General features: G+C 38.3%; 1 protein-coding gene and 1 non-coding gene across 6 annotated transcripts in view; one reads left to right on the top strand and one right to left on the bottom strand.

The window, feature by feature from the left end:
* Positions 1 to 1052: 1052 nt before the first annotated feature.
* CDKL5 (cyclin dependent kinase like 5) overlaps positions 1053 to 13719 on the top strand; it is a 259957-nt gene continuing 247290 nt past the window's right edge. For all 5 annotated transcript variants that reach the window (XM_077145674.1, XM_077145678.1, XM_077145675.1 and 2 more), the window contains exon 1: positions 1053 to 1158. The gene's annotated coding sequence lies outside the window, so the exon portion shown is untranslated. The remainder of the gene's footprint in view (positions 1159 to 13719) is intronic.
* On the bottom strand, positions 4308 to 4379 carry TRNAG-UCC (transfer RNA glycine (anticodon UCC)). Its single transcript has one exon. It is a non-coding gene; the product is annotated as a tRNA-Gly (tRNA).

Genomic DNA, 13719 nt, shown 5'->3' with positions numbered 1-13719 from the left:
AGATTTGCCCGCAGTCTTTTTTTTTCAGTATTATATTTTTAATTTCCAAAGGTTGGCATTGGAAACGTATCCCTTTCCAACCCATCACTTCTTCATCCTAATCCGTGGTGTGTATTAAGATCTTTACATTTCTACTGGTTGGGCGATGACTTCATTGCTTTCATGCCAGCTGGGGAATCTTGTGTGGCGGTAGACTGGACCGAAGAGGAGCTGTGGTTTGCTGCTGCGGCTGCTGCAATAGCAGACGTTTGCATGCATCCAGCTGCTGTGCAAGGAATCCTCAGAATGCTAGTTCCTTCCTCTTAATTCGCCTAGAGGATCGAAGGCTGTTGGATGAGTGTATATGTGAGTACGTGTATGTGTGTGTATATATATATGTGTGTGTGTGTGCACGCGCAGCTGCAACAGTTGGACAGCACCAGCAATGGGCTCCGTTATCATTTTTACCAACGACAGGATAAACCATCCTCCATTCTTTATTTCCAAGCAGTGCCTCGGCTCCCGCCCCAAATGCGGTCTCCCCATCCTCCCCGACCCCTCCTCCCCCAGCACGTGTCCCTCCGGAGATAGGCCAGGATAGCTGCGCTGCAGGCAGGATTCCCCCTTTTTTTCCGCAGTGACAGGCGGATTCTGGGGCCTCCTCGCCCCTCCACCCACGCAGCCGCCCCTTTCCTAGTCACGATCTCACCCCACTCCCCTCAGTCAACTAGAGGCTCGGGCCCCGCCCCTCCCAGACTCTCAGCCCAGGTTGCTAGGGCCTGGTGGGGCAACCAAACATAGCGCGCGAGGAGGTCTGGCGCGCGCGTGCGCGCGCAGGCGAGCTTGCGCAAGGAACCAGCGGACTTCAGCTTCTGGGGTCTGGAGCACGCGAGCCGGGCGGGGCGCGCGAGCCCGAGGATCAGCACTCTTTCCTCATTGGATCTTACCGGAAGTGGGCGGGGAAGAGGCGGGGGACTGGCGGGGCCTTAGGAGCCTCTCCATTGGCTCGAACGGGCCGGCCGGGGCGGGGCAGTTAGCAAATTAGGGTGTGCTCTCGCCTCTTCCAGAGGGCGGGGCCGGAGGTTTCGATTAGTGGTTGTTGCCGCCGGGGAAGGTAAAGCGGCGACGGCGGCCTCGGGAACTGAGGGATCCCTGGCTGGAGGTGGGGGACTCGGCGGGGTGAGTAGTCGCGCCGCCACCCGCCCGCCAGGTCTTCCTGCTCTCACGTGCGGCCCGGTGCCCATCTAGTTTCTCCCCAAAGAGGGGGCCTATCCGGTCCCCGCGGGCGGCCGCGAGAGGAGACGGCCGCGCTGGTTACCCGGAACGGGGCGAGGCAGCGAGGGCGCCCCAGCCTGGAGTGGCGCCCCCTGAGCGCCCCATTGTGTCGCTAGGAGGGCTTCTCTGGAGAGGGACAGGGCAGTATTTTGGGGTGTGGGAAGACGGGAGGGTTTGAGAAGGGGCGGCGGGTTGAGGCCACCGCGCCGGGCTCCCCTCAGCGGCGGGTCTGCGGCGTCCCCGCCCCGCCGCCCCCGCAGCGCCCGCTCCCCCGGGCTTGCGGCGACGGAAGCCCCTTCCCCCCCGGGCCAAGGAGGAGCTCGTGAGCGGGAGCTCCCCGCCCAAGTTCCAAGCGACCCCGGGACCTGCTGGGGACTGCTTGCCGCGAGCTGGGACCTGCTGACCTTGGCTGCCCGCAAGGGTGGGCGGGCGACCCCCAGCGTCCCGGTGGCTCCTCCAGCCTCCCTAGAACAAGTTTCCGGCGATGCTGTAAAGTTCAGGGCAGGCGTCGAGGGGAGAAGCAGAAATTGGTCCCCTCGCAGACCTTGAAACCCTTAGGACCCTGGTGGAAATGAAATCCTGGGGTTTGGAACCATTTCTCAGAATGAGCAGGTCCTTCTCGCAGTGATACGTTTTGTGCCCACGTTGGGGGGGGGAAATAACCCCAACACATTTCTATGTAAAAGTGGCTTTTCCTTGAGCGTTCTGTTTTTCGCTTCACCTGAGTGTTAAACACAGACGCCTGAATAAGAAAAGCCTGACCTAAGTATCTCTCTGTTGGGAAATTAGGTGGATGCTGTGATATTTAAGCAGTCGCAGAACAGTATCCTGTTAACACAATCTGTTTTAATTAACTGAAAAATTTAAGCTAATTTTGGAAACTATTGTTGCCACAATAATTTCTTTCCGTGCATCCAAATTAGATTTGTTTGAACGTAATGGTTATGTAGGTGGTGTAAAAGATTACACAAGTTAATATGTCTGAGATCATTTGACTGAAACGGAAGACAGATATGTATAAGATAGGGTTATCGTTTTAGGGAACATCTATTGAACATTTCCACTTGATTCCTTTTTTTGTTGTAGGGTTTCAAAAAAGACATCTTTACCGAGGCTATTCGGAATTATTTGTGAACTATGCTTAGATGCAAATTTTTCTCTAATTCCTTTAAGTGTTTTAAAGCATTTTATTCATAAAATGTGAAGAGGCTGTATTTACTTGTCCCTGTGTGTTTAGTGTTGAAGGAGGGAGGTAGTATAACCGTCTTACATTTAATATCCAATTAAGGTTCATTAATTATAAATTTTTAAAAAGGTGCACCTTTTTTCGAGAATATGATAGTTGAGTACCTAGCAAGCCTTTTGATTTCTTTATTAAGAGTACTATTTTGGGTTTGGGCATTTTTTACGTTGACACTGGGACAGGAGTAAGGAAGCCTGCAGCAGTATTACCAGTTTGACACCACCAGTGGGTGTTTCTGTTGACAAATGCAGAGAAGAGAACGTTTGGGGAGGCAATCTTTTTTGGGGGGGGGGAGGGGGTGTTGTGATGAGGGGAAAAGAAGACAAGAGAGAAGCTGCAGAACTAAAGCTGCCAGCACAGTGAGCATTTCATGAGTACAGGGATGTCTGATTAGGAAAAAAAATCAGTTTGGCTGTATTAAATAATAAAACTCCAAAAGAGGCATTCTAAATAAAGTTAATCTTTCCATGAATGTAAAATAATGTACTATTTGAGAGTAGTTAAAAAGTCTTTAATTGGAGGAGGTGTCAAATTCCTTTGCCTTTTTACATAATAAATGTAATGATTAACTTGAGATATGTGTGTATGCTCACACACAAATGTATTTTACAATTTAGTGTTCTAATTTTATTTATTTAGTATATTTCCTAAGCATAAAATTAAAAAAACTTGATTTATTAAAAGATTAGAAATATCATTAATTCTCCAGAGATCATTCCTTTCCCCCCTGCTCAATCTTAGAATTTATTTGTGATTTAGGGGCCTGTGGTAGAATTTATTACTTCTTTACCTCAGGTTTTAGATTTTTACTTGTACATGTATTCCTTGGGTTTTTAAAAGGTTTCCGTTGAAAGAAATTGCAGAGCCATCTCACATAGATGAGTAATAGGTTGACTGCGAATCAGATGTGTTCTCTTCCAAATATGTTGCATGGGGTTAAGGCAGTCTTATTTAATGAGAGCCAGATTTCACATGCTATTTCTACTTTGAAGGTGCAATATTATTACATTACAAACTGAAATGCAGAGGTGGAGAAATTCCTTTAAGTGTGCTCCCCCCACCCCCAGCCTTGTTTTACCACTTGTGTCCAAATCTATGTGAGATTCTCAATAATAGTTGCATTGTTGGAAATGACAGTGGCTTCTGTTGCAGGAAATATAAACTTTCATTATGGCTTATGTTTTGACTGTTTTGTAATAGAAAATGCAGCTGTATCTGAGAAATTGGCTATAGGAAATTTATAAAGAGATGAACAGAGAAAATACGTTTTATTCAGCTTGTCTGTTAAAATTTCTTTCCCCCTTTCCGTTTTGATAACTTTGGTGTTTATCTCCTTTATTTCTTCTAGATATTAGGAGGTAAGCTAATATGATATTTATTTTTTGCATTTAATGTGGGGATATGACTTTTTCATTTAATAAATTGATGTCAAATAATAGCAAGAGGCATTTAAGAACAAATAAATCCACATGCAAAGATCTAAAATGTGAAGGAAGGTTTTTTAGATAACCCTTAATCTTGCTACAAGAATAGCAGAATTTGGATTGTTAAGTTGCTTTCTGGGTAGAAAAGGCTGTTTATTCAGAATCTGTTAGTTTTAGAAACTGAGGTTTTATTTTTTGTTGCCATCAATTAATTTGGTTACATCACATTCCTGATAGAGGAGGAGATATAATCTCCTTGGTTCTGTATAATCTATCTTTTGGGTCTAATATTTCAGCTTATGAAAATAATGCATTTAAAAGACTACATTTAGATTTCTGTTTGAGAGGCTTTTCCAATTTGCTTTGAATTTTTTTTTGGCGGGAGGTGCACGATCCAGGAATCGAACCCGGGTCTCTTGCATGGAAGGCAAGCATTCTACCACTGAACCCACCCGTGCTTTCGATTTTAAAATTTACATTAGATGATTTCTGTTGGTGATGTATGATTTTAGTGTTTGGATTTTAATTTTTGATAATTTTTAGAATGTTTCATTTCTGTAGAGTAGAGTATGGATGACTGAATTACTTAAAGATCTGACCTCATTTCTCATTTGGGTTTGTACACGTATTTCTTAATACTGAGGTGTGAACTTGGGTGCAATTCTCTCAGTGGGTATGAAAGCTGAGGGTGAGGATTTTCTGCCCCAAATTTCTGATAACATTTAGACAATTCAGCTTTGGGAATTATCAGGAAATTATTTATTAGATTAAAACAGCCTAGTCCATTTAGGTCTTTGAAATTGATTATCAACACTTTGAATTAAGCTCTTTACTTAGAAACATTTGTGTTCCAGAGTTCTACTCAGGGCCAGGTTTTGGGTGTGGTCTCTTTTCGGCAGTCTTCTCTATAATAATTACATTATAGTATGTATTTTTTGAGCCTTATTGAATACCAGGTGCTGTGATAAATGTTTTATTTGCCTGAATGTATGTGTGTGTCTGTCTCTTCTCACAACATCTGTATGAAGTAGCTTATTTTGTTTCTTTTTTCATATACTCATGATCAAATGGGCTCAGAAAGAAAATAATTTGCTCAGGTTACCCAGATAGTAGGCAACAAAGGCAAAATTTTAGTCCAAACCGGTCTGACTTGAACCTGTGCTCTTCAAAACCATGCTTTCTGCTTCTCTTTAGGAATCCACTTCCCCAAAAGTATGTTGTGTTTCTACTGTATGTCACACCCTGGGGTGGTACTGGAGATATAAATAGGCCTCCTGGAGTTCACAGGGCTAAATTGGTAAAGCTGCCTTCCCTTTAATCATATGGGAGGCAGTATTCATAGGTGAATGGATTGAAGTAACTCCGTCAGTGTTGCCAGATAGGGTAACTGCAGGTGCTGACTTTTCTAACTGAGGGTCATTAGTTCTGATTTTTTCCAAAAATGAAGGTTGTACATAATCATTTATGCCCAAAATGAGGTATCTGTTTGTAATTAATCACTTGATATTTCATGTTTCTGCATGTTCCATTATAATTTTTGATTCTGATTAAATTTGCTACGCTAATAAAGGCTATGAAGATAGACCTTAACATTCAATTTTGTGGTTTTGATGCATGTTTGAAGTAAAATGGCAGCCATTGTAATTTTCAGATGGGTATCTCTTCTGTAATTATAATGATTTAGTGAAATAAAATCTGGGGATGAAGTCTACAGAGATAAGGTATTATTTCTTAATATGTAGAAGTTTGATGAAAAATTGTGTACTTGAAAAGTAGAATTTTCTGCTACTTAAAGTCTCTTGATTTTTTTTTTATTAAATGACACGTATCATTTAAGAGAGCTAAACAGTTGGCTCGCCCAGAGGAACGCTCAAAGGTCTTTATTATGGAGAAAAAGAACTTAAAAGTCTTTCTGTAATTGAAATCACATTTGTCACTTATTAAAGTTAGAAAGCAGTGATGAATGTTGTAGACCCTCAGGGTTAGAAATCATCTTAGCCAAAGCAGGACAGTTGTTTTACATGAATTATACATCTTTTTTTTAACATGGGCAGGCACCGGGAAATGAACCCGGGTCTCCGGCTTGGCAGGCGAGAATTCTGCCACTGAGCCACTGTCGCACCGCCTGCATATGCATTTTTGACAGCTTTATTGAGGTATAATTCACATACCATAAAATTTACCGTGTTAAGTGTACCATTCAGTGTATATTTTAACAAATAAGTTTACTTTGTGTAACCATCATTACAATCCAGTTTTAGAATATTTCTATCACCTGTAAAGATCTCTCCTGACCATTGTCAGCATGCGTTTGTTTAACCTTATTTACACTTGCTTTAACCTAGATCCCTTTATCATCAGATACTAATAAATTAAATCATGTAGATCTTACTCTTTGTCTTTTAAAAAAACAATATCATCTTACACATATTATAATTACTTAGCAGTCTTTGTATTTTTAAAGGTTTTTGCCTAAACATAATGCATAACAGAATATAAAAGACAGTACACAAATGGGTTAAATTACTTTGTCCTTGTGGTTTTGGTTTTATTTTGTTTTAATCTTTTTTAAACCAGCAAATAAGCAAAATTCCTAGTGGTAGTTGGAAATCAAAGTAAAAGTAATATACTTATTGCACAAGAAAAAATTACTCTTGAGATTTAAGACCATGGGCAAAATAATTTGGTTTTCTTGATATTAAGCCAATAACGTTTTGCGTTTTGAGTTCTAATCACCCTGAGAGATTCATGTCTACTATGCATGCCACACAGCATGCTTCATCAAATTCAGATATTCAAACACATAGTCTGCTTTCTGCTTTGCTTCAAACTGGCTAGTTGGATATTACAAACAGCTTAACGTTCAGAGTATTGTAGCTGCTTTTTCCTGCCTTCATCATTTTCTTTCTAGTTACTCTCTAGGTTGAGTAAAGTCAACTGGGAACTTAGAATATGAATTGTTCAACAGGCTGATCTCTGCCTTTTCTGAAGTGTTCTACTTTGTAGTGTACTGCTTAAGGAGATGGACACTATTGATAGGGGAACTTATGGACATTATTTTTTTGATATACATAATAGAGGAACATAATGGCTTGGTTGGAAGGAAAATATTTGTAAACTGTACCTAACTTGCATTGCTTTTTTTGAATGGAAAGTGACTCTATGAGTTCCAGGCAGGTAAATCAGTAACTCATTATGTGTAGTACGTTGTGTCTGAAATTTTAATAACAAACTGATTAGACACATAGCACTGGCCTGATATTAATAGTTCACTGTAGATATAATCATAACTGGCTTGAAATAGGTTTGCCTTAAGGTATTTTTTTGTTTGTTTATTTAACAGCAATGGCTGTATGATTCTGAGGTTTGTAATCCTTTTTAAGAAAGAGGCCTAGTATCAAATAGTAACATATGAAGTGCTTTCTGACCATGTAATTTTGTTTGGCTCCTAGGAAAATATTGATTTTGATAGTAAGAACAACTTTGGTTTCTGAAAGCTAACAAAATATGAGAACATCGTTTTAAAAATTGAATTCAATATTTTGATAGGTTGTGATTTTAAGATAGGATCTTAGTTTTAAATTTTGTGTTATGTCTAATGATAAGGTTCTTGGCAGTGTGAGATCTTACTATAAATGTCAGTTTAAACACACATATACACACAGAGAGAGGATATGGAAGATTAAAAAAATGGTGATAAATAATAGTTGAAGAACAGTTTACTAACTTGGATTTGCCCAATTATCCTGACATTGGTCAAGAGTAGGAACTAGTTTCTTGATGAGTAGGATCTTTCAGAGGTCACAGAGCTGGTTCAAGTATGACATATCCCAGAATTTATCAGCACTCCCAGACATACACCCCGCACTGGCTTGAAAGCCTCTTGTGGGATTTGCTGACTTCAATCGCTGGTAATTATTTATTTTTTACATAGGCAGGCACCAGAAATCAAACCCGGGTCTCTGGCATGGCAGGTGAGAACTCTGCTATTGAGCTACTGTGGCTTGCCCGCTAGCAATTATTATGACTACTATTTGCAATATTGACACTAAAATTTAAGATTAGTAATGCTAAAGAAAAGAAAAAGTTTAATTTTAGTTGTTAATTATTGAAAATAGTTGTAGACAAAAGCTAATTTGGTGCAGGTTGGTATTTTATACTTTGTCAGTGATTTTTTTTCTTAAAATAACTTGTCCAACCCCCTTAGGGTCTGTCCTTCATTCATTTAGCAAATACTTATTGTGTGCCTACTGGGTGCCAGACTGTGCTAGAAGCTAGGTAGGGTGATAAATAAAATGGAAGTAGCTCTTGCTCTCAAGGAGTTTATGGTCTTGAGATGGAGGCAGAGAAGTATAGGGCACTCTGGGCATATATGACAGGGGAGGGATGGAGACTCTCTCCTTAGGGTAGGAAGGCCACCTTGAGGAAGCTGAAACAGATGAGAAGGATGGCAAGGAGATGCTCTAGTTGGGGAAACAAGTTTTCCTGGCCAAAAAGAACAGTATGTACGATGCCCTGGGGCCAGATGACAGAGACAGAAGCTTTGAAAAACAGAACCTTTTAAAGAACTGAAGGAAGTTCAAAATGGCTGGAAAGTAGATGAGTATATGACAAGCACAAGTAGGCAGGGGGCCAGATCATGAAAAGACTTAGTAAGCCAGCTGCTGGGTTTTTGAATTTACCCTTAGTCTCCTACAAAGCTATCGAAGGTTTTAAACAGGGGCATGACAAGATATGAAATGCCAAAACAAAAAAAAACGCAAGAATTTTTAGCTCAGAACCTTGATAATTTGCCAAAAAGATCATAATTTCTGCAAGGTAAAATATTCTTCCCTCATCTCATTTAATTTTTTGAAACTACTTCCTTGAGTGATTGTCATCTGTGATACACTGTTTTGTTTGTTTCATTTTTTTTAATAACTAATTCTTACTATTTTATTGAATTTGAATTTTCAAAACAAAACATATAAGTAACCCTAAATGCTGTAATTACTCATTGGCACCACTGATGTTGGGAACAGGATTCAGAATCCCTGTTGAATTTGATTTGTGAAACTGTATATTTAACTTGTATAATTTGATTATGGGTAGTAATCCTCATCCAAAGAATTCTACAGTATTTTAGCTAAGAGCTTACAGTAACACTTTCATAAAAGAGTTGCCATAATAATTCTTCTGCCTGACTATGGGCAAGACTTAAAATAATTGAACTCAATGGACCTTGCATTACGTACAACAATCTCCTGAAGCTGACTTCTGAGGTTTAGGTGGCAGTCACTGCCACTGCCCTGTGCCTGTCTCTTTAAAATGCTTGCATAGTTCAGTATCAGTGAGTGAATGTGTGGTACACTTTTTATTAGAGTGTAATTATTATTATTTTTTATAGAGATTCCCTTTAATTTTCTAAATGCTCCTTTTCTTTTATCCTTCACCATTCTATTGACCTTATATAGGAGTGATATTTCTAGTTATAACTGAATTAAAACAAAACTTTTTTCTAACAATTACAGTTCTGTTCACTATTTAACTTAAAAACTCTGCTATTTCTCACCTCCCTCAGACATCTTTAATCCACTCAAGGTATTTTAATGAAATGGATCTGTAAATATCAATATTAAATTAGCTTTATTCTTTTGTTTTTTTCAAGTACCTCTTATGTCTAGATAATATTTTTCAGCATTTATACTATCTCGTATTTTATAAAATCACATTTGAGAACTGACAATGTTAATATTGTTTAGAAGCACTAATTTTTAGCAAGTGTTCCATTTTCAAAACTGCTTTACATTCTGTGACCTCATTATTGTCTTTTATATTAAACTGGTCTCATTTTTTATATTCAACTGAGCTTATGTATACAAAAGTGCTGTGAAGATGTTATTTTCTCTATCTTCATTTGTTTCTCCCTCACTAAGTATTCCCACATGCTCAGGTCTTTTTTGGGAAATCCTCAGCCATGCTAAATTTTTGCTTGCCTTGCATATTGAATGAGCATTCTTCAGGTCTTCCTTGATAGAAAGTTGTTAGTTTGTGCTTGCATAGAATTGCCCACTTTTTTCCTCCTCGTATATAAAGAATACCCATAAGCATCACCTCCTTTAAATACTTATTTTGAAATCTACATTTTGATGTAGACATTCATGTAGCTCACTTTTTTTAAAATAAAAGATTCTAATTGGCTTTTTTTAAAAACCTATTTTTTATTGTATAATATAACATATATACAAGGCAAAGAAAGAAAAAAGCAGCAGTTTTCAAAGTTCTCTTCAACAAGTAGTTACAGGACAGATCCCAGAGTTTGTCATAGGCTACCGTACTATCCCCTCAAATTTTTCCTCCTAGCTGCTCCAGAACTTTGGAGGCTAGAAGGAATAAATTTTTTTTTTTTATCCTCACAATTGACTTTTTTTTCCTTTTTTGTGAAAAATAACATATATCCAAAAAAGCAATAAATTTCAAAGCACATTGCTACAATTAGTTATAGAACAGATTTCAGAGTTTGGTATGGGTTACAATTCCACAATCTAATTGGCTTTTTTTGCCTACATTTTTTGGTATCTTTGATGTCTTTTTCACTTTTTTTTTCTTGTGTGTGTGTATGTGTATACTGTATGTCATGGTCACATTTCATTCTTTTTCCATGTGAATATCCCATTATTGTAGCACCTTTTTTGAATTTGTTTGTTTGTATTTGTTGGTTGGTTGGTTTGTTTGCTTGGGAAGTGTATGGGCCAGGAATCGAACCCAGGTCTCCCACATGGCAGGCGAGAATTCTACCACTGAACTACCCTTGCATCCTCCTTTTTCATAAATATACAAGTCAAAGAAGCTCAGCGAACTCCAAATAGGATAAATCCAAATAGGCCTTCCCCAAGACACATATTAATCAGTTTGTCAGATGTTGAAGGGAAGCAGAAAATCCTGAAAGTGCAAGAGAAAAACAATCTACTACATACAAGAAAAACCAAATAAGACAGTTCAGACTACTCAACTGACACCATGGAGGCGAGAAGGCAGTGGTATGATATATTTAAGATCCTGAAAGAGAAAGACTTCCAGTCAAGAATTCTGTACCCAGCCAAATTATCCTTCAAAACTGAGGGAGAAATTAAAATTTTCACAGACAAACAGATCCTGAAAGAATTTGTCATCAAGAGACAGCCCTACAAGAAATACCAAGGGGAGTTCTGCCAGTTGAAAAAAAAGAAGAGAGAGGTCTGGAGGAGGGCACAGAATTGAAGAGTACCAGTAAGGGTAACTTAAAGGATAAAAAGAGAAAGAGGGAAAAGAATATATAGATTGGACAAATAAAATCTAAAATATAAGATGATAGAGTCAAATAATGCCTGTTCAGTAATAATGTTGAATGTTAATAGACTAAACTCACCAATTAAAGGATACAGATTGGCAGAATGGATTAAGAAATATAATCCAGCTGTATGTTGCTTACAAGAAACTCATCTTAGACACAGGGATACAAGTAGATTGAAAGTGAAAAGATGGAAAAAGATGTTCCATGCAAGTTGTAACCAAAAGAAAGCAGAAGTAGCAATACTAATATTGAACAAAATAGACATTAAATGTAAAGACATTATAAGAGCCAAACTAGGACACTGTATTTTAATCAAAAGGACAATTTACCAAGAAGAAATAATATTCATAAATGTTTATGCTCCCAATCAGGGAGCTCCAAAGTACATGTGACAGACATTGGCGAAACTGAAGGGAGTGATAGATGTTTTAACAATAATAGTAGGAGACTTCAGTACACCACTCTCCTCTATAGATAGAACAACCAGACAGAAGATCGACAAGGAAATAGAGAAATTAAATAACTTGATAAATGAATTAGACCTAATGCATTTATAGGTCATTGCACCCCAGAACACAGGGATATATATTCTTCTCCACTGCTCATGGAACATTCTCCAGGATAGATCATATGCTGGGACACAAAACAGGTATTTATAAATTTAAAAACATTGAGATTATTCAAAGCACTTTCTCTGATCACAATGGGATGAAACTGGATCTCAATAACTACCAAAGAATGAGAACGTTCACAAATATATGGATGTTAAACAACACGTCAAGGAAGAAATTGCTGGAGAAACAAGTAGCTATCTGGAGACGAATGAAAATGAGAAACAACTTATCAAAACTTATGGGATGTGGGAAAGGCTGTGCTGAGAGGGAAATTTATTACCCTAAATGCCTATATTAAAAAATAAGAAAGAGCAAAAGTTGAGGACTCAACTGCTCACCTGGAGGAATTGGAGTAAGAACAGCAAACTAACCCCAAAGCAAATAGAAAAAGAGAAATAACAAAGATTAAGGCAGAGTTAAATGCATGGGAGAACAACAGAACAATAGAAAGAATCAATAAAACCGAAAGTTGATTCTTTGAGAAAATCAATAAAATTGATGGGCCACTAGAAAGATTGACGAAGAATAAAAGAGGATGTAAATAAACAAAATCAGAAATGAGAAGGGGTGCATTACCACAGACTGTGAAGAAATAAAAGAAATCATAAGAGGTTACTATGAACAACCGTATGCCGACAAATTAGACAACTTAGATGAAATGTACAAATTCCTGGAAACACAAATATGTTACATTGACTCAGGAAGAAATAGAAGATCTGAAGAAACCAACTGCAGGTAAAGAGATTTAATCAGTCATCAAAAATCTCCCTACAAAGAAGAGCCCAGGGCCAGATGGCCTCACAGGGAATTTTATCAAACATTCCAAAAAGAACTAACACCAACCCTGCTTAAACTTTTCTAAAAAACTGAGGAAAAAAGAATACTACCTGAATAATTTTATGAGGCTAATATCATTTTAATACCAATACCCGGTAAAGATGCTATAAGAAAGGAAAACTACAGGCCAATCTCCCTAAGATTCTCAACAAAATAGTTGTAAAAATTCCCAACAAAATACTAGCAAATCAAATCCAACAACACATTCAAAGAATTATATACCATGACCAAGTGGGGTTTATACCAGGAATGCAAGGATGGTTCAACACAAGAAAATCAGCTAATGTAATACAGTGCATTTACAAATTGAAAGGGAAAGATCACATGATCATCTTGATTGATGCTGAAAAAGCATTTGACAGAATTCAACATCCTTTTTTGATAAAAACACTTGAAAAGATAGGAATCAAAGGCAACTTTCTCAACATGATAAAGGGCATATATGAAAAACTGATAACCAGCATTGCACTCAATGGAGAGAGACTGAGAGCTTTCCCTCTAAGATCAGGAACGAGACAAGGATGCCCACTGTCACCACTGTTATTCAACATTGTGCTAGAAGTGTTAGCTAGAGCAGTCAGGCAGGACAAAGAAATAAAAGGTATCCAGATTGGAAAGGAAGAAGTAAAACTTTCATTATTTGCAGATTACATGATAGTATACTTGGAAAATCCTGTGAAATCTACAGCAAAGTTACCTGAGCTAATAAACAAATTCAGCAAGGTGGCAGGATATAAAATTAATGTGCAAAAATAAGTAATGTTTCTATACACAAGCAATGACCTGAGGAGTCAGTCAGTTAAGGAAATAATTCTTTTCAAAATAGCACCTGAAAGAATCAGGTACTTAGGAATGAACTCATCTAGGGAGATAAAGAACTTGTACACAGAAAACTGTGTAACATTCATAAAAGAAATCAAAGAAGATCTAAATAGGTGGAAAGACATTCCCTGCTCATAGATAGGGAGGTTAAATATAGTTAAGATGTCAACTCTACCCAAATTGATCTATGGATTCAATGCAGTACCAATCAAA

This window comes from Tamandua tetradactyla, chromosome X (assembly GCF_023851605.1).
Source record: "Tamandua tetradactyla isolate mTamTet1 chromosome X, mTamTet1.pri, whole genome shotgun sequence".
Lineage (NCBI taxonomy): Eukaryota > Metazoa > Chordata > Mammalia > Pilosa > Myrmecophagidae > Tamandua > Tamandua tetradactyla.
The sequence above is the reverse complement of the archived record's forward strand: the minus strand, read 5'-3'. Positions and strand labels throughout refer to the sequence as shown.